The sequence below is a fragment of the Anomaloglossus baeobatrachus genome, chromosome 3, assembly GCF_048569485.1.
Source record: "Anomaloglossus baeobatrachus isolate aAnoBae1 chromosome 3, aAnoBae1.hap1, whole genome shotgun sequence".
NCBI classification, from domain to species: Eukaryota; Metazoa; Chordata; class Amphibia; order Anura; family Aromobatidae; genus Anomaloglossus; species Anomaloglossus baeobatrachus.
In genome coordinates this window covers 526,542,208-526,563,307 of record NC_134355.1, presented here as the reverse complement: position 1 = coordinate 526,563,307, position 21,100 = coordinate 526,542,208, and positions in this window count along the sequence as shown.

Sequence of the window (21,100 nt, the reverse complement as noted above, 5' to 3'; positions counted from 1 at the left end):
GGGGGTTGAATACTACTTGTAGGCACTGTGTATATATATATATATATATATATATATATATATATATATATATATATATATATATGTGTATGTATATATATATATATATATATATATATAAAATTAATAATTAATGATTTTATTTCTTATTCACTAGTAATGCAGTAAAGGGCCATTTACACGATGCGACATCGCTAACGATATATCGTAGGGGTCACAGTGTTTGTGACGCACATCCGGCGTCGTTAGCGACATCGCAGCATGTGACACATACGAGCGACCTTCAACGATCGCAAAAGAGGCAAAAATCGTTGATTTTGTAGAGGTCGTTCATTTACCTAAAATCGGTCATTGTGCAGTAGCGATGTTGTTCCTCGTTCCTGCGGCATCACACATCGCTATGTGTGACACCACAGGAACGACGACCATCTCCTTACCTCCGTCCACCGGCAATGAGGGAGGCATGTTTCAGCTGCTCATCTCCGCCCCTCTGTTATTGCACAGCTGCCTTGTGACGTTGCTGTGACGCCGCACGAACCACCCCCATAGAAAGGAGGCAGTTCGTCGGCAACAGCGACGTCGCAGGGAAGGTAAGTCTGCGTGACTGGTGTTAGCGATGTTGTGTGCCACAGGCAGCGATTTGCCCATGACGCACAATCGACGGGGGCGTATACGTTCGCTAGCGATATCGGTACCGATATCGCAGCATGTAAAGTACCTTTTAGTCGGTAAGGTCCATCAATAGGCCAGGCAACCACACAGTGCATGGTGTGTCCATTCACCTATACCTGCATACAGTATATGAATAGCTGAATACAGGACAATTGGTAATTCTATGAGAACAGAATATTTAGAGGACAACCTGGATAGAAAGTACAGTATAGTATTCACAAGCTAGGTGGTTGTACACTCCATGACATCTAATGCCCGTCTTCCATAATGCCCTACCATTGTATTTTGCTAGTAATCCTGAGCAATTATTCCAATATGAATCTGGAATGAATCAAACTGAATCTAAACAGTAAATGTGCTCTAGGCAACATGCAAGATACATCAGGCTGTGGCGTTTTATCATCGTAATATTCCTAAAATAGCTTTAAAGCCAAAAGGGACTCCCAGGAGGTGATTAGCAGATGACCTACTATAAGACACGTGAATATTATATCTCTGGGGGCTGGATATGCTGCAGATATTCAATGAAAGTACTGCTAAATGTCATAATATAGTGCGTTAGTATTGGGAAATAAAGAATACAAGCGCATCACATAATATAGTACAATCTTTCAGAGCTTTTATATCCAACTCACGTCAAAATGACAGTTTATTACAAACGCTGCTGAGAAAAATGACATGTTTAACCACAGGCTATACACTGCTTACTATCGGACACTATTTTCCACTAGAATAGAAGGATATATGAAGGAAACTTGAAAGCATTTCATTGAGGGAACACTGATATAATTTAAAGAGCAATGCGCTGAAAATAGAATTTTCCTTAACTCGGGATTTTAGTTTGGCAAAAAAAAAAAATTAAATTAGTATCTGGCAGACATGATGTGTAATAGATTTGTAGTGAATTCTCATTAACCCCTTAAGGCAGCAACCATTTTCCGTTTTTTCATGTTTTCTTCCCCTTTTTAGAGCCATAACTTTTTTTATTTTTCTGTCAATTTAAGCTATATGATACGAGGGCTTGTTTTTCGTGAACCTCGCAGTAGTTCATTATCCAAGACCCATTACTTTTATATTTTTTTTGTTGGACCGATATGTAGATTTGCTTTTTTTTTGAGTTCTGAGATGGAATTTTTAATATTAACATTTTGGTGTTGATACAACATATTATAATAATACAGGTTTGCCAAAAACAGTCTCCAATTTAGATATACTTTCACAGGTGTGGGCGTATGCAAGGGCGGATTAAGAATAGCAAGGGCCCTTGCAGCTTAGAAAGTGTGGGCCCCACAGCACCCCAAGTATCGACATATCACAATTCTCTTTAGATAACAAAAGTGAGTACACCTTTCACATTTTTGTAAATATATTACCGTATTTTCCAGCGTATATGACGACTTTTTAACCCCTAAAAATTTACTCAAAAGTCAGGGGTCATCTTATACGCTGGATGTCGTCTTATACGGCTGTGCACGGTTCCGTCATGGCTTTACTTAAGTTGTTTACACACAATAAAAGATATTCTCACCTGTCCTCCATTCCTGCAGTGCCTCCAGCTGTTTCGTGAAGTCCGCAGGCACACAGACTTCTCCGTAATAGCATCCGGTGCACGGAGCGGTCACTCCAGGATGTCATCATGGATTTACTGCAGTTGAATGCTTTGTGGCGCGTAAAGCATTCAACTGCAGTAAAGCCATGACTACATCCTGCAGCAATGACTCCGTGCACCGGATGCTATTACTGAGGGATCTGTCTGCCTGCGGACTACAAGAAACAGCTGGAGGCACCGCGGGAATGGAGGATAGGTGAGAATATCTTTTATTGTGTGTAAACAACGGCATAATAGGGGACAAGAAAGGAACCCACAGGAGGATATTACTAAAGAATGGGCTCATTAGTAATTACTGCAGGGGACATTACTAAACACATGGGGACATTACTGATGGGGACATTACTAAACAATGGGCACATTACTTGGGTCGGTTTATACTCGAGAATATATGATATATCCCAAACTCTATATTTTAATTGGAAAAGTTGGGGGTCGTCTTATATGTCGAGTCGTCTTATACGCCGGAAAATATGGTATATCCTTTCATGGGACAACACTGAAGATATGACACTTTGATACAATGCAAAGAAGTTAGTGTACAGCTTGTATAATAGTGTTAATTTGGTGTGTTCTATAAATAACTCGAAACAGAGCCATTAATGTCTAAACAGATGGCAACAAAAGGGAGTATATCCCTAAGTGAAAATGGGCAAATGATGCCCAATTAGCCATTTTCCCTTTCAGTGTCATGTGACTTATTAGTGTTACAAGGTGTCAGGCAGGTTTGTTAAATTTGGTGTTATCACTCACACACTCTCTCATACTGGTCACTGGACGTTCAACAGGGCACCTCTTGGCAAAGAATTCACTGAGGATCTGAAAAAAAACTGTTGCTCTACATAAAGATGGCCTGGGCTATAAGAAGATTGTCAAGACCCTCAAACTGAGCTGCAGCACAGTTGACAAGACCATACAGCGGTTTTACAAGACAGATTCCACTCAAAACAGGTTTCATCACGGTTGCCCAAAGAAGTCGAGTGTTCATGCTCAGCATCATATCCAGAGGATGAATTTTCAGAATTGATGTATGAGTGCTGCCAACATTGCAGGAGACATTAAAGAGGTGGGGGGTTAGCCTGTCAGTGTTCAGATTATATGCCAAACACTCCATCAAATTAGTCTGCATGGCTTTCATCCCAGAAGGAAGTCTCTTCTAAAGATGATACACAAGAAAGACAGCAAAAAATTTGCTAAAGATAAGCAGACTAAGCACATGGATTACTAGAACCATGTCTTGTAAACTGATGAGACCAAGATAAATTTATTAAGATGGTGTCAAGTGTGTGTGTCAGCAACCAGGTGAGGAGCACAAAGACAAGTGTATATTGCCTACAGTCAGGCATGGTGGTGTGAGGGACATGGTTTGGGGCTGCATGAGTGTTGCCAGCTGTTTGGAGCCTAATTCATTGAGGGAGCCATGAATAGGGGTGCGCTGGTACATATGTGCAGATGCAAAACGACAGACAGCAGCACACTATGCAATTTTTTTCCTTCCAGACAGGTCGCTAATTAGTATCAATAAAGAGGGAAGAAAAATGCGACCACAACGCCTGATGGTGCAAGAGTAATATCTTTATTAAAGCCAGGGAAGGTGAATGGCGGCACAATTACAAGTGAAAATGCAGGTGACAGGTAGTCCAAGGTAAACAATATAGTAAAAGACCGTGCACATATCTTATACAGATACCATCCTGTGAGTAATGGGATGGTTCAAATTGTCAATCAGGAAGGAGTAAGATAAAACAGATGTCAAAGCGATGTAATAACCGGACCATAGTATATCGCATATAGCGATTAAACACCCACAATGGATGTGAAGTAAAAAGCATATGCTTAAGTTATGGTTAACCGCATATAGAGAGTACTAACATATCTGGAAAGACAAGACCTTGGAGTATACCGTGACCTGCGTCACCCAACGGCCGTTTCGGCTGTACAAGCCTTCGTCAGGGGGAGTGGTTGGTGTAGGGGAGTGTGCGTTTAAAAAGAGGACAACAACCAATCACGTCTGATGGACGGGGCAATGACGCATGCGATGCCCCGGCAACCAAGGATGCCGCCTGCCCGCCGCGTCGCCCTGCATATGACACTTCCGGTCACATGACAGTCGTGAGGCGGTCACGTGAGCGGACGTCACACCCAGTGTGGATTCGATGCAGCGATGCGGCAGCATCCCGGAGACGGCGGCATTAACAAATTTATAACTTGCACCACGACAGCAGTTATCTATTATGCTGTGTGTCCCTGTCCCAAAATTTATGTTGGTCTGACGACCAGACAATTTAAGGTCCGCATTAGAGAACATGTGAACGGGATAGTGGCGGCAGCTGACTGTTCTGATGTCTCATCCTTGAAGACTATTCCCCGTCATTTTAGACAACATCACCAATCTAATCCAACATTGTTAAGGGTCAGAGAAATTGACCATCTCGACTCGAAGTTAGCTAGAATGGAAACAAAATGGATTTGGACCCTAAAAACCCTCCACCCCCTGGGTCTTAATGAGAATATATTGTATGCCTCATTTTTGTGATAGCTGTGGTTCCGGGGTGCTTTCAGTATTTTTTGTTTTAAAATTTTAATTCTTGTATTTATTATTTTTTATCTAGACATCAACCTTTCAGTCTACGGACTAATTTCCACATATCGGTACTCATCTTTTGGTCGGATCCCTCAGAATATCCATGGTTATTATTTCTCTGTGGTCAACGGATCATCTCTATGCAAACAGCCAAGCATCATGTCTTTATAAATATGCTCATAAATATTTCATAATAGTGATTTAATTAATTGTTTTATATCAATTGTATGATTGTTTGACCTTACTAATGATGATCTGTGTGTTTGCCGTGTGCTACGTGAGCATACTGTAACAGATTATATTTATTCATTTTTTCATCCACTCTACCAAATGGACCTCACTACATTTTTGATAAACTTTGTTTATATAGAAAATCTAATTACGGTGGTGTCCTGAGGTCCATTTGGTGCCGTGGTTCTCTTAATGAATTATCTATGCATATAGTGCTGCCATATAATTATAATTATATATGTACATATCTCGTTAAGCCATATATTTTTGATTCTTATACTAGTATGGTCCGACTCTAATTGTTATTCTTATTGAATGTTATTTCTACCGATCGATGTGTTTGGGGGCTGTTAATGCGTTTCCCCTTTCTTTCACGGTTCCGATGTGCGAATACGCATGCGTGCCGCCGTCTCCGGGACGCTGCCGCATCGCTGCATCGAATCCACACTGGGTGTGACGTCCGCTCACGTGACCGCCTCACGACTGTCATGTGACCGGAAGTTTCATATGCAGGGCGACGCGGCGGGCAGGCGGCGTCCTTGGTTGCCGGGGCATCGCATGCGTCATTGCCCCGTCCATCAGACGTGATTGGTTGTTGTCTTCTTTTTAAACGCACACTCCCCTACACCAACCACTCCCCCTGACGAAGGCTTGGACAGCCGAAACGGCCGTCGGGTGACGCAAGTCACGGTATACTCCAAGGTCTTGTCTTTCCAGGTATGTTAGTACTCTCTATATGTGGTTAACCATAACTTAAGCATATGTTTTTTACTTCACATCCATTGTGGGTGTTTAATTGCTATATGCGATATACTATGGTCCGGTTATTACATCACTTTGACATCTGTTTTATCTTACTCCTTCCTGGTTGACAATTTGAACCATCCCATTACTCACAGAATGGTATCTGTATAAGATATGTGCACCGTTTTTTACTATATTTTTTACCTTGGACTTCCTGTCACCTGCATTTTCACTTGTAATTGTGCCGCCATTCACCTCCCCTGGCTTTAATAAAGATATCACTCTTGCACCATCAGGCGTTGTGGTCGCGTTTTTCTTCCCTCTTTATTGATAACAAGCAGTATGCATATTAGAGCAGAGGAGGGAAATTAATTCTCCCAAGTGACATGTGTGATTGTTAAAAAAAAAAAAAAAAGGAGACCGCACTTGTGGAACCACTGATGCGGCTATCTCCAGACCGCTCCAGCATGTCCTTACAATGTAGGGAAGAAGATGATAGGAGAATAGGACTTTGTGTGCCACGAATATGTATCAACATAATTAATACCACCCAATACCAATCAATTGCATATAAAAATTCCTTTTTATTAAATATAGAGGATTGGGATGTCAGATAAGGAAACGGTGTAACAATACATATACAGTCATATGAAAAAGTTTGGGCACCCCTATTAATGTTAACCTTTTTTCTTTCTTTAACAATTTGGGTTTTTGCAACAGCTATTTCAGTTTCATATATCTAATAACTGATGGACTGAGTAATATTTCTGGATTGAAATGAGGTTTATTGTACTAACAGAAAATGTGCAATCCGCATTTAAATAAAATTTGACCGGTGCAAAAGTGACATTAATATTTTGTAGATCCTCCTTTTGAAAAATAACAGCCTCTAGTCGCTTCCTGTAGCTTTTAATGAGTTCCTGGATCCTGGATGAAGGTATATTTGATCGTTCCTGCTTACAAAACAATTCCAGTTCAGTTAAGTTTGATGGTCACCGAGCATGGACAGCACGCTTCAAATCATCCCACAGATTTTCAATGATATTCAGGTCTGGGGACTGAGATGGCTATTCCAGAACATTGTAATTGTTCCTCTGCATGAATGCCTGAGTAGATTTGGAACGGTGTTTTGGATCATTGTCACTTCGTCACTGATTCTTGCACATTATTGTCAAGAATCTGCTGATACTGAGTTGAATCCATGCGACCCTCATCTTTAACAAGATTCCCGGTGCCTGTTTTGGCCACACAGCCCCAATGTATGATGGAACCTCCACCAAATTTTACTGCGGGTAGCAAGTGCTTTTCTTGGAATGCAGTGTTTTTTTTGCCTCAATGCATAACGCCTTTTTGTATGACCAAACAACTCAATCTTTGTTTCATCAGTCCACAGACCTTCTTCCAAAATGTAACTGGCTTCTCCAAATGTGCTTTTGCATACCTCAGGCGACTCTGTTTGTGGCGTGTTTGCAGAAACTGCTTTTTTTGCATCACTCTCCCATACAGCTTCTCGTGCAACGTGCGCTGTATTGTTGACCGATGCACATTGACACCATCTACAGCAAGATGAAGCTGCAGGTCTTTGGAGGTGGTCTGTGGATTGTCCTTGACTGTTCTCACTATTCTTCTTCTCTGCCTTTCTGATATTTTTCTTGGCCTGCCACTTCTGGGCTTAACAAGAACTATACCTGTGTTCTTCCATTTCCTTACTATGTTCCTCACAGTGGAAACTGACAGTTTAAATCTCTGAGACAACTTTTTGTATCCTTCCCATGAACAACTATGTTGAATAATCTTTGTTTTCAGATCATTTGAGAGTTGTTTTGAGGAGCCGATGATGCCACTCTTCATAGGAGATTCAAATAGGAGAACAACTTGCAAGTGGCCACCTTAAATACCTTTTCTCATGATTGGATACACCTGCCTATGAAGTTCAAAGCTCAATGAGGTTACAAAACCAATTTAGTGCTTTAGTAAGTCAGTAAAAAGTAGTTAGGAGTGTTCAAATCAAGTAATTGATAAGGGTGCCCATACTTTTGCTCCGGTCAAATTTTGTTTAAATGCAGATTGCACATTTTCTGTTAGTACAATAAACCTCATTTTAATCCAGAAATATTACTCAGTCCATCAGTTATTAGATATATGAAACTGAAATAGCTGTTGCAAAAACCCAAATTGTTATAAAGAAAAAAGGTTAACATTAATAGGGGTGCCCAAACTTTTTCATATGACTGTATATACTGTAAGCCCTTACATTGACTCTCTATATACAGTATGAGCCCTCACACAGTCCTCCTATATACAGTGAGCCATCACATACACCCCGTATATACAGGATGAGCCTTCACATTTCCACCTATATATACAGGGACACATCCCATACTCATAAAGACAACACATGCTGACCTTGCTCCATTTTCCCCAATGCTCTGCTCCTGTCCCTGTGGATCCTCTTCTTTCTGTGGCTGAAGAAGTATACATGCTGGTTCCATCGAGATGGCTTCATTGCGCAGGCACGTCACAGAAAAGATGTGGAGACTCTCCTGGAGCTGTGCTACCTTCTGTTTTGCAGGCAGCAGAGTTTCAGGAAAGCTCACTCCCCTGGGATTAGTACCGCTCATGATGGTGCATAAAACATTATGATCTGGTCATAAACTATCCTCTAGAGCCTTAAGCCCCATGTGATGACCAAGATTGCCCTCATTATCCGCTTTGGGGATTCACTGCTGTTAGAGGCAGATGACGACTGTAGACCACAGCTGGCACCTTTCCTGTGTGGAGCGGGCTCAGCTCCTGAGACAGCTGCATATACTAACCTTTTCTCCACTTAAATCCTTATAAAATGATTAATTGACAAAAAAATAGACTTCTTTATTTTTACAATGGGCAATAACTAGGAATGCAAACGGCTACGTTTTTTTTGGTTATTATTCTTTTGACAAGAGCTCCCATACACAGAAAAACACCTGTAAAATATCACATCATTTTAAGATCATAAAGTATATAATATAGTGTTTTAATACAACTGGAGGCAAAAGAACGTTTGAACAAATAGCAGACTATATGCTTTAACATGTTATCATGTTATATGACCTTTCATCGAAGAGATCCATTGGGACTTAGCTTAAACAATGACTCCATATAGTGCTCTAGGTCGTAGAACCATCAAACATCACTCTTATTGAAAAAGAAGTCCTACAATTTCCAGTGCACAGTATTCTTACATCTAGTACAGGGACAAACAAGGAACATTACTTGAAACGTTAATGGATTATTTTCAATCTTTTTGTGATGATGAATATTCTTTTCATTAAGTGCAGTATAACACATAATGCCAGTACTGAATAGGCACAGTCAGTAACTAATTAAGTTCATCGCCAGCTCTTATCTATATTTATGTGTCATGGTCTCTTTCATTTGGCTTATGGGACTTAAGGCTAATTTTTGTTGTAATAAGCAGCAGATCCATTGAAAAAACTAAAATGAGATGTTATCTCTATTTGGTTATAATATCCTCTGTATTACCTCGCTGTATTAATAAGTTCAATGGGTTTATGTCTGCAAAATTTTCTTTGATGTCTGATTTTCAAGTTAGATGCTTATATTTATAGGAATTTTAATATTCTTCTATGCCACTGTATTATGTATTATTCATGGTTGACTCTTAATATATTGCCTATTCTACTTGTATGTTTATGCATCTTTTTTACATTTTTATTAGTGAATTTATTCATTTGTGTTGAAATTGGAGTCATGCCTCTTAAAGGATACCTTGCAGAATTGTCATTTTAAAGAACCATTGAGTAGGTTAATAATATACTGTAAGACATGTATTTTATACTTATTTATGTGCAGTCTTATCAGAAATTGTAGCTACAAACACCTACAGTACGTTCCTGTGTCCTGATAGCTATACTGCTGCTCTTGTGTTCGCAGGTTTAGCCAGTCAGACAAATGATGTAGCACAATTATTAGTTGTTCCAGTCACTGTGGAGCACTATACGGTCACTATGTGCCCACAGGAGCTTGCTCCTGCGGATTTTGCCGTGGAAAACCTGCGGATTTATCTGGATTTTCCAGATAAATCCGCAGGTTTCAGCAAGTACAGACACTCCCCATGTTATCCTATGGGACATGGGGAGTGCTGTGTCCACGTAGCGGTATGTGCGGTTGCGGAATATACTGCGGATATCCCGCAGCCGCACATAACTGCATGTCAATTATTCATGAGGATTTACCTGCGGAAATCTGCCTTGGTCCCATACTTACCTGCCTTGATTGCAGACACCCGGTCACTTTCCCTCGCTGCAGAGGACGGCAGTGGAGCTAGGAGCAGGAAGGAGGAGGTAGGCGGGGCCTGCACGAGCTCCGGTCATGTGACAGCCAGAGCTAGTTCAGGCCCACCCACCTTCTGCTGCACAGTGCTGACATTGACAGACACGGTCGGAGAGAAGTGCTGCGTGATGGAGGTAAGTATGAACGCCCCCATCACTCCAGCACTTGTTCTGCATTGAGGATGCAGTGCGGAAGCCATGGTACTGTATCCTCAATGCAGAATACTGCACCATATCCGCAGGACATTCCGCAATAAAACCGCAGCATTGAAACAGACAAAGTTGTGCTGTGGTTTTTTGGGAGCTCCTGCGGAATGTCCTACGGATATAACCGCAGGACACTTTCCCCGTGGGCACATAGCCTAAATCCCAGTATCATTAATTAGGCTTATTCGAATGATTAGTGAAGAATATTAAAATGCCCCTATACACATTAGACTTAAAGTTGGCTAAACCCCCCGATATCTGTGGCATCAAATAATAGTCTAATGTGTATGGGACCTCCTGAGAGATGATGTATGGAAAGGGAAGGATCTTGTCTGTTGGATTTCCAAAGGGTGATCTTTTTGTTTTCTGAGACATATAGCAGCTCTCATAGAAATCACAAGTTGGCAGAGCTGAGCGTTCAAGTGTATAGATGATTCAAGGAAGATATCTGTCGGCTGTCCAAAAGCTGCCCCATTTTGTGTACTAGGGGGTTTGGACATTCACATCCCGCAACCTCCAGCAAGATTGCAGGGCCTCAGAACTCACAGACTAATCGTGTTACGGTGCCTCCGATGGCTCCGGCCGAAGTCTCGGGAATACAGTAGTAGGGGAAGGTAAGTAGGTGGTCACAGGGGCTGATTCGGTAGTCCAGCTATGTGTATTGCCTAAGCTTCCTGGTCTGGTTTGACTTTCATGTGGTTCCTGGCATGCGCTGACACCCAGATCATATGGCCTGAAGTAGTAGTAGCCAGGGTAAATGCAATCTCACAAGAAATACAGACACTGTAGGTTTCAAGAACAAAGAGAGTGAACATTTTACGCCATATAAACTGCAGTGATGACAATGCAGACTTTAAGGAAATCCATATAACAGTTTCCACAACCTACATTACAGTTTTTTCTGTATCAGCAGGATGAACTCTTCCTTATCCATGCTCTGAGAGAATCTTAGTGTCGCGGGCGGAGGAGGGGACGCCGCGCTCTCCCCACTGCTCGGGTCCGGCTGCCGTGGCTGCTGCGGCCTGCTGCTGCTCGGCGGATCGAGCGATGGGCCGGATCCCGGGGACTCTGGCGGTGCTCCTCGCCCGTGAGTGAAAAGGGAGTTTGGGTGTGGGGATTGTTTATTGTCCGTGATGCCACCCACAGTTGTGGTGATTTGTAGACACTACCGCTGCTCTGTATGGGGATCCCGGGAGTGATGGTATGGGGCAGCTGGATGTTAATCCTCCCCTCCGTGGGTAGGGGGGTTGGTGGTCCCGGGGCCCAGTGATGAGGTGGGTGATGCAGGGCTTGGTGGGATGCAGGGACGTGGGGGCAGCTCTGTGCCTTGCGGCACTGTGGTACTCACTCTGCCTGAGATGATGACACAGTTCTCGGTAAAACACACGGCTGGAAAGACGGTTCCCACGGACGGCTGCACTTGCTTTCCCCAGTAGGTGACGGTGCCTTTTTCCTGCACCTAAGATGATGATGGTTGCGATGGGTTCCCACCGGTAACCCGCTCCCCGGCTTGGATATGGGCTGGAGGAGCCCTACTTTGCCCGCAGGCGCTGGCCCTGAGAAACTGGTGCCCTGGCGGTGGCGGTGTCTCTCGGTTACGGTTGGACTGTTGCCTTCAATTGGGACTTGGTTGTTGGGAGACAGTCGTCCCCTTCATTAACGGATTTGGCAAATTATGGCGACTCCTAGCCTTGCCGGGATCCGAAAGGCCCCTGCCCTGGTGCTGACTGCTCTTTGTATACCTCTCCGGTACCGCCGGGCCATCACCCGTCCGCGGTCCTTCCAGCAACTTCCAAGCAGTCACCCCTCCAGACAGTCACCGCCGTCTGCTGACCTTGCTGTCTCTCAGTCCGGGGCACACACCCGGACTAACTTCAGGCTTTACAAACTGTCACTTTCCCTTTCCTCAGCTTCTCTCCTTTTCTCCTTTACCACTTCCTTCCACTTCACTGTTTACTCCTTTCCATCCCTAGCTGGACTGCCTGGTTTTCCCGCCTCCAGAGCTGTGAACTCCTCGGTGGGTGGAGCCAACCACCTGGCCCACCCCCTGGTGTGGACACCAGCTCCTGGAGGAAGGCAACAAGGATTTTTGGTTAGCTTTGGTGTTCCTAACTGGGGTGTAGGGTGTGGTGGTGTTATGACCTGTGACCCCTGGCTTGCCCAGGGCGTCACATTAGCATTAGGCATTTATAACTGTCTTGGCAATTTGTTGGATTTCTAGATCTTGCTATGTTTGGGGTCTACCTTGATTTAGAATAAATGGCAGCCTGGATTTTTCCTTTCCACAGAGACTTTCCTTCTCCTTAACAGACACAGTCACCAGATGATATAAGTGACTGGAAGTAGGCTCACCGACTCCAACATTCATATACACTACAGTTCAAAAGATTAGGGTCATTTAGATATTTCCTTATTTTTGAAAGACAAGCACATTTTTTTTCAATGAAGCTAACATTAAATTAAACAGAAAAACACTCATAACATTGTTAATGTGGTAAATGACTATTCTAGCTGCAAACATCTGGCTTTGAATGCAATATCTGCATAGGTGTATAGAGTTCCATTTCCAGCAACCATCACTCCAGTGTTCTAATGGTACAATGTGTTTGCTAACTGTGTTAGAAGGCTAATGGATGTTTGTAATCCCTTGAAAACCCTTTGCAAGTATGTTAGCACAACTGAAAACAGTTTTGCTGATTAGAGAAGCTATAAAACTTACCTTCCTTTGAGCTAGTTGAGAATCTGGAGCATTACATTTGTTGGTTCCATTAAACTCTCAAAATGGCCAGAAAAGAGAACTGTCATGTGAAACTCGACAGTCTATTCTTGTTCTTAGAAATGAAGGATATTTCATGCAAGAAATTTCCAAGAAACTGAAGATTTCCTACTATGGTATTTACTACTACCTTCAGAGAAGAGCACATACAGGCTCTAACCAGAGTAGAAAGAGAAGGGGGAGACCCCGCTGCACAACTGAGTAACATGACAAGTACATTAGAGTCTCTAGTTTGAGAAATCAATGCCTCACAGGTCCTCAACTGGCAGCTTCTTTAAATAGTTCCCACAAAACGCCAGTGTCAATGTCTACAGTGAAGAGGCAACACTGGGATGCTGGCCTTCAGGGCAGAGTGGCAAAGAAAAAGCAATATCTGAGACTGACTAATAAAAGGAAAAGATTAATATGGGCAAAAGAACACAGACATTGGACAGAGGAAGATTGGAAAAAAGTGTTATAGACAGACAAATCGAATTTAAAGGTGTTTGGATCACTCAGAAGCACATTTGTGAGACGCAGAACTACTGAAAAGATGCTGGAAGAGTGTCTGATGGCATTTGTCAAGCATGGTGGAGGTAATTTGATGGTCTGGGGTTACTTTGGTGCTGATAAAGTGGGAGATTTGTACAAAGTTAAAAGGATTTTGAATAAGGAGGGCTATCACTCCATTTTGCAATGCCATGCCATACCTTGTGGACAGCGCTTGATTGGAGCCAATTTCATCCTACAACAGGACAATGACCCAAAGCACACCTCCAAATTATGCATGAACTATTTAGGGAAGAAGCAGGCAGCTGGTATTCTATCTGTAATGGAGTGGCCAGCCCAGTCACCAGATCTCAACACTATTGAGATGTTGTGGGAGCAGGTTGACCGTACGGTACGCAAAAAGTGCCCATCAATCCAATCCAACTTGTGAGAGTGGCTTCTGGAAACATGGGGTGAAATATCTCCAGATTACCTCAGCAAATTAAGAGCTAGAATGCCAAAGGTCTGCAAAACTCTAATTGCTGCAAAGGGAGCATTCTGTGACGAAAGCAAAGTTTGAAGAAGAAAATTATTATTTCAACTAAAAATCATTATTTCTAACTAGTGATGAGCGAGTACTAAAAAGCTCGGGTGCTCGAAGCTCGGGCCGAGCCTCCCAAGATACTCGTGTACTCGGCCCGAGCAACGAGCCCAATGTTATCCTATGGGAGACCCGAGTATTTTTGTGAAATGACCCCCCGGCAGCATGGAGAAACCCTAAAAATGTCACAAAAGTCTCAGAAGAGTGCTCAAATGACATGGCAACAGCATGGGGAAGACCCCTTGAAGCATTTATCACTGAAAAGTCACAGCTGTGAACAATTTTGTCCGCGTTTTACGCCATTTTTACGGACTCACCAGAAAACCTTCCAAAATGACCCCAAAATGATTTTTCATGGCGGAAATGTTAAGGGCACATACCCAATAGTGAGATAGAGCTGGTGTATGTTACTTTTTGAGATTAATACATGAAAGATTTTACGTGAAAACATTGTGTGGCACTCCGATGTCCCTGAGAAGAGACGTACATGAAGGCCTCTTGAGTCTAATGTGCCCATTTTGAGGAAGTGAGTCTTTGTAGTATTTTCCTTTGCCAGGGCAGTCCAAAATTGTGAGGTTCACCAATGCCCCTGCATACAGACGTGCATGAGAGCCTGTAAACCTGAAGTGCCCATTGTAAGGAAGTGGGTCTATTGTAGTATAGCCCTTAGGCAGGGCAGCCAAAAATTGGGAGGCTCCACATTGTCCCTGGATAGAGACGTGCATGAGGGCCTGTAAACCTGAAGTGCCCATTGGAAGGAAGTGGGTCTATTGTAGTATAGCCCTTAGGCAGGGCAGCCAAAAATTGGGAGGCTCCACGTTGTCCCTGGGTAGAGACGTGCATGAGGGCCTCAAAACATTAAGTGTCCATTGTCAGGAAGTGGGTGTATTATAGTATAGCCCTTAGGCAGGGCAGCCAAAAATTGGGAGGCTCCACGTTGTCCCTGGGTAGAGACGTGCATGAGGGCCTCAAAACATTAAGTGTCCATTGTCAGGAAGTGGGTGTATTATAGTATAGCCCTTAGGCAGGGCAGCCAAAAATTGGGAGGCTCCACGTTGTCCCTGGGTAGAGACGTGCATGAGGGCCTCAAAACATTAAGTGTCCATTGTCAGGAAGTGGGTGTATTATAGTATAGCCCTTAGGCAGGGCAGCCAAAAATTGGGAGGCTCCACGTTGTCCCTGGGTAGAGACGTGCATGAGGGCCTCAAAACATTAAGTGTCCATTGTCAGGAAGTGGGTGTATTATAGTATAGCCCTTAGGCAGGGCAGCCAAAAATTGGGAGGCTCCACGTTGTCCCTGGGTAGAGACGTGCATGAGGGCCTCAAAACATTGTTCCCATTGCAAAGGAGCGGGTCTCCTGTCGTTGTAATGTCCATTCTGCAAAGAATGGGCGAAAAATTGTACCACTGGGGGTATACCTGAAACAAAGGCCTAAGTATTGCAATTTGTAATGGTCATCATCATGGTGGCGCATGAGGAGAAGGAGGAGCAGTCCAGCGATTATCCAAAGTCCAGAAGTGTGTACCCATGGGTGAGTGGAGGTACATGGCAAACTTTAAATTCCGCTCTCATTTGCTGGTGGTGTGGTGAAGTCTGGCCCAATCCAACCCTTGTTCATCTTGATCAGAGTCAGCCTGTCAGCATTTTCAGTTGACAGGCGGGTGCGTTTATCTGTAATGATTCCACCTGCGGCACTAAAAACACGCTCTGACAAAACGCTAGCAGCAGGGCAGGCCAGGACTTCCAAGGCGTAGAGAGCCAATTCATGCCACGTGTCCAGCTTGGATACCTAATAATTGTAAGGCACAGAGGAATGTCGGAGTACAGTTGTTCGATCTGCAAGGTACTCCTTCAGCATCTGGGCAAACTTAGGATTTCTTGTGGCACTACCCCGCACCTCAGGGGCTGTGGTACGTGAGGGGCTGAGAAAACTGTCCCACATCTTAAAGACTGTTCCCCTACCTCTGGCGGATTGGACTTGTGCCTCTCTCGGCTGTACGCCTCGGTTGTCCACTGATTCATGACCTATGCCGCTAGCGTTTTGTGAGGGGAATGCTTTGCCTACTTCCGTGACTATGGCCTTCCGGAACTGCTGCATTTTGGTTGACCTCTCCTCCACGGGAATAAGAGACAAAAAGTTCTCCTTGTAGCGTGGGTCTAACAGTGTTACCAACCAGTAATGATTGTCGGCCAAGATGTTCTTAACGCGAGGGTCACGAGACAGGCAGCTTACCATAAAGTCAGCCATGTGCGCCAGACTCTTAACAGCCAGGACTTCAGTAGCCTGACCAACAAGATGACTGAACATGCTGTCCTCCTCCTCCTCCTCCTCCTCCTCATCTACCCTGTCCTCTGGCCAGCCACGCTGAACCGAGGATATGACTGGTGTGCATGTCATATCCTCAATTTGGCCGGAGAGTTGCTCCATGTCTTCATCCTCCTCCTCGTCATAGTCCTCCACTGCACGTTGTGATGAGACGAGGCTGGGCTGTGTGTTATCATCACCCACACCCACTACTGTTTCTTGCTGCAACTCATCGCGCTCCGCCTGCAATGCATCATGTTTGTTTTTCAGCAGAGACCGTTTTAGAAGGCAGAGTAGCGGTATGGTGACGCTAATAATGGCGTCATCACCACTCACCATCTTGGTGGAGTCCTCAAAGTTTTGGAGGATGGTACATAGGTCTGACATCCATCTCCACTCCTCAGGTGTTATGTGTGGAGTTTGACCCATTTCCCGACGGCTTAGGTGATGCAGGTACTCAACAACTGCCCTCTTCTGCTCACATATCCTGACCAACATGTGCAGAGTTGAATTCCAACGCGTGGGGACATCACACACCAGTCTGTGAGCCGGAAGATGCAAACTGCGCTGAAAGCCGGCAAGGCCGGCTGAAGCAGTAGGTGACTTTCGAAAATGTGCAGACAGGCGGCGAACTTTTACCAGCAGATCAGACAGCTCTGGGTATGACTTTAGAAACCGCTGAACCACGAGGTTGAGCACATGGGCCACGCATGGAACATGTGTCAGCTGGCCTCGCCTCAAAGCCGCCACCAGGTTACGGCCATTGTCACACACGACCTTTCCTGGCTTTAGGTTCAGAGGTGTGAGCCAGTGATCTGCCTGCTGTTTCAGAGCTGTCCACAGCTCTTCTGCATTGTGGGGTTTGTCACCTATGCAGATTAGCTTCAGCACAGCCTGTTGCCGCTTCGCCGAGGCAGTGCTGCAGTGCTTCCAGCTTGTGACTGGTGTGGAGGGTACAGTGGATGAGGATGCGCAGGAGGAGGAGGAGGCTAAAGAGCATGACATTCCGGAGCTGTAGAGTGTGGGTGAAACACTGACTGAGGTAGGGCCTGCAAACCTTGGTGTGGGAAGGACGTGTTCCGTCCCTCGCTCAGACTGGGTCCCAGCTTCCACAATATTAACCCAGTGTGCCGTCAACGAGATGTAGCGGCCTTGCCCACAAGCACTTGTCCACGTGTCTGTGGTTAGGTGGACCTTGGGTGAAACAGCGTTGTTCAGGGCACGTGTGATGTTTTGTGACACGTGGTTATGCAACGCGGGGACGGCACACCGGGAGAAATAGTGGCGGCTGGGGACCGAGTAACGTGGGACAGCTGCCGCCATCAGGTCACGGAATGCTTCTGTCTCCACCAGCCTAAAAGGCAACATTTCCAGCGCAAGCAGTCGCGAAATGTTAGCATTTAGAACTGTGGCATGTGGGGTGTTGGCAGTGTATTTGCGCCTGCGTTCAAAGGTTTGCTGAATGGATAACTGAACGCTGCGCTGGGACAAGGACGTGCTTGATGATGGTGTTCTTTCTGCGTAGGCAACTGCAGGTGCAGGAGTGGAGGAGGCTTGTTCGCAGGCAGCATGGACAGGGGATTGGCTCGCATGCACAACCAGCGAAGACGTAGCAGTGACATCAACAAGCACTGCTCCTCGACTCTGTTGTACTTCCCACAAAGTCGGGTGCTTGGCTGACATGTGCCTGATCATGCTGGTGGTGGTCAGGCTGCTAGTTTTGGTACCCCTGCTGATGCTGGCACGGCAGGTGTTGCAAATGGCCTTTTTTGAATCATCTGGATCCAACTTAAAAAACTGCCAGACTCGGGAAGACCTAACATTTGTACAGGCACCTTGTGTCGTCGTGTTGTTCCGGGGAACGGTTGCCTGACTTCTGCCTGGGGCCACCACCCTGCTTCTTACTGCCTGTTGTGATGCTACGCCTCCCTCCCCCTGTGCACTGCTGTCCTCGCTCTGCATAACCTCCTGCCAGGTTGGGTCAGTTACTGGATCATCCACCACGTCGTCTTCCTCTTCCGCACCCTGCTCCTCCTCCTGACTTCCTGACAATTGTGTCTCATCATCGTCCACCACTTGTTGAGACACGTTGCCAACTTCGTGAGAACGTGGCTGCTCAAATATTTGGCCATCTGTACAGACGATCTCCTCATGACCCACTTCAATATGAGCTGGCGAGAGGCCAGAATGTGTGAATGGAAACGTGAACAGCTCTTCCGAGTGTCCAAGTGTGGGATCATTAATGTCCGAGGAGGACGTGTACTCAGCCTGGTGGTAGGAAGGAGGATCAGGTTCAGAAATGTGCGGTGCAGTATCACGGCTACTGACACTTGACCGTGTGGAAGACAGAGTGTTTGTGGTGGTGCCAATCTGACTGGAAGCATTATCTGCTATCCAACTAACAACCTGTTGACACTGGTCTTGGTTCAAGAGCGGTGTACTGCTGCGGTCCCCAAGAATTTGGGACAGGACGTGCGAGCGACTAGATGTGGCCCTTTGTTGTGGCGAAATTAGAGCTTGCCCACGACCTCGGCCTCTGCCTGCACCACCATCACATCCACTTCCTTGTTCCTTGCCAATGCCCTTGCGCATTTTGCAATGCTGTGCACTGCTGACGTGTATATTCACTACTTGTGCGTTATATCAAAGTTTGTGGAAATTGCACACAAGTGCACCTGTACGCTGCCACCAACAGGCACACACGTGCGGTTTTAAAAACCAAGCACGGACGCAATAAGAACCTAACAGGTTTTTTTGGGGAGCGACAATTACAGACAAGTCAGACACTATCTGGACTGTTTTACACTGTGTACACCAGCCCCAGATATGATGAAGGCTGGTATACGGTCACCACTACCCTGCCTGCCTGCCTGCCTGTATACTGGTACAATAGTCCTGACAAGGACTCTTCTGGTCACTAGCCTGTATTCAGACCTGGCTATACCCTGCCTGTATATAGCAACAATAGTCCTGAGAAGGACTCTGCTACTGTACTCCGACCTGGCTATACCCTGCCTGCCTGTATACAACTAGAATAGTCCTGAGAAGGACTTTTGGTCACACTGTTTGCAGCCCTGCAACTGAAAAAGCTATAAAGGGCCGCAAAGCTTTCCCTGAATCAGCGACACTCTCCCTGCACTGACTGTCTGGATAGCTGTGAGCAGAGCACAGCGCGCCGGCCGGTATAAAGGCTCGGTCACGCTGTGCAGGCCGGCCAATCACTGCAATTCCACAACTAACAGGGCTGTGGCATTGCAGTGGTCTGCCAGCCAATCCCTGCATGAGGGCTGGCTCTCAAAAGAGCGCCAACATGCAGAAATGAAGACCACGAGTACAGCACGAGTATCGCGAGATTACTCCATCCCCGCCGAGCAGCCCGAGTATAGCGATACTCGTGCGAGTACCGAGTAGTTACAAGCATGCTCGCTCATCACTATTTCTAACCTAGTCAATGTCTGGGCTATATTTTCTATTCATCATGCAACTCATTTGATAAATAAAAGTATGATTTTTCATGGAAAAGATAAAATTGTCTGGGTGGCCCCAAACTTTTGAACTGTAGTGTACCTCTCTCACCAAACTCAGTCCTTACCTGCTGAGTCCTTAGCCCTCACCTCCTCAGTCCTCAGCCACAGACATCTTTCTTTTTTATCCTGTCAGAAAGGACCTGGAAATGTCACCACTGCTGCTTCACTTACTTTTATCATATAAGGCAAAGGTAGTTTTGAGAAAGGCCAGCAGTGTAGGATTAGAAATGTTACAACTCTCAGAGCAAGGCTTGAGAAGGCACTGGTAATGCCCAACATTATAGAGAAACACATGAACCATAAGGAGACATTCTAGTAGTGTGTACTCTGGGTCACTACACACATATGGGCTCTGATACAAACATATTGATAAAGCTATAACAAAAATGTGTGACTAGGCTCTTTACAGTCTTCTGGTCCTGGGTAATAAGTAATTAATACTGTTTCTTACATTTATATAGGCTACGTGTTTACATGCTGTTGTATGCTGATACTGTATAAGCTGCTGTATACATACTTCTACTATGACTATAAGTTTGAGTCCTATAACTATATTATTGCCCCAGCTTCTATGTTGAGAAGATGTATGGACCATTGTAGAATTCCAAATCCTATAAATACACATATCTTGCCCCAGTCCATTATATAGTAATGCCTCACATCCTGTAGTAATGTTCCCCATCCTGGGTCCCTTCCAAATATATCTGTCCCCCATTCTGGGACCCTTCCAGGTACATATTGTATGTTCCCTTCCTAATATACATGTCCCCAATCCTGGTATATACGTCCTTCATCTTGGTATAAATGTATATATCCTCATCTTGGTATATATGTTCCCCATTCTGCCACTCGTCTATAACTCAGAATTTTATTCCCCAGCCTCGTATGACCCCACGACGTGTGGTGTCCTCTTCTGTAGCCAGAGCAGAGGTCAGCAGCTGACATCAATGTGCTTACTATGGGTGACACATGATGTCATTGCTATACATTGCCTGTTAGTAGCCTGGTGACATCATCTGCCAGCCTCTGACTGGCTAGCGG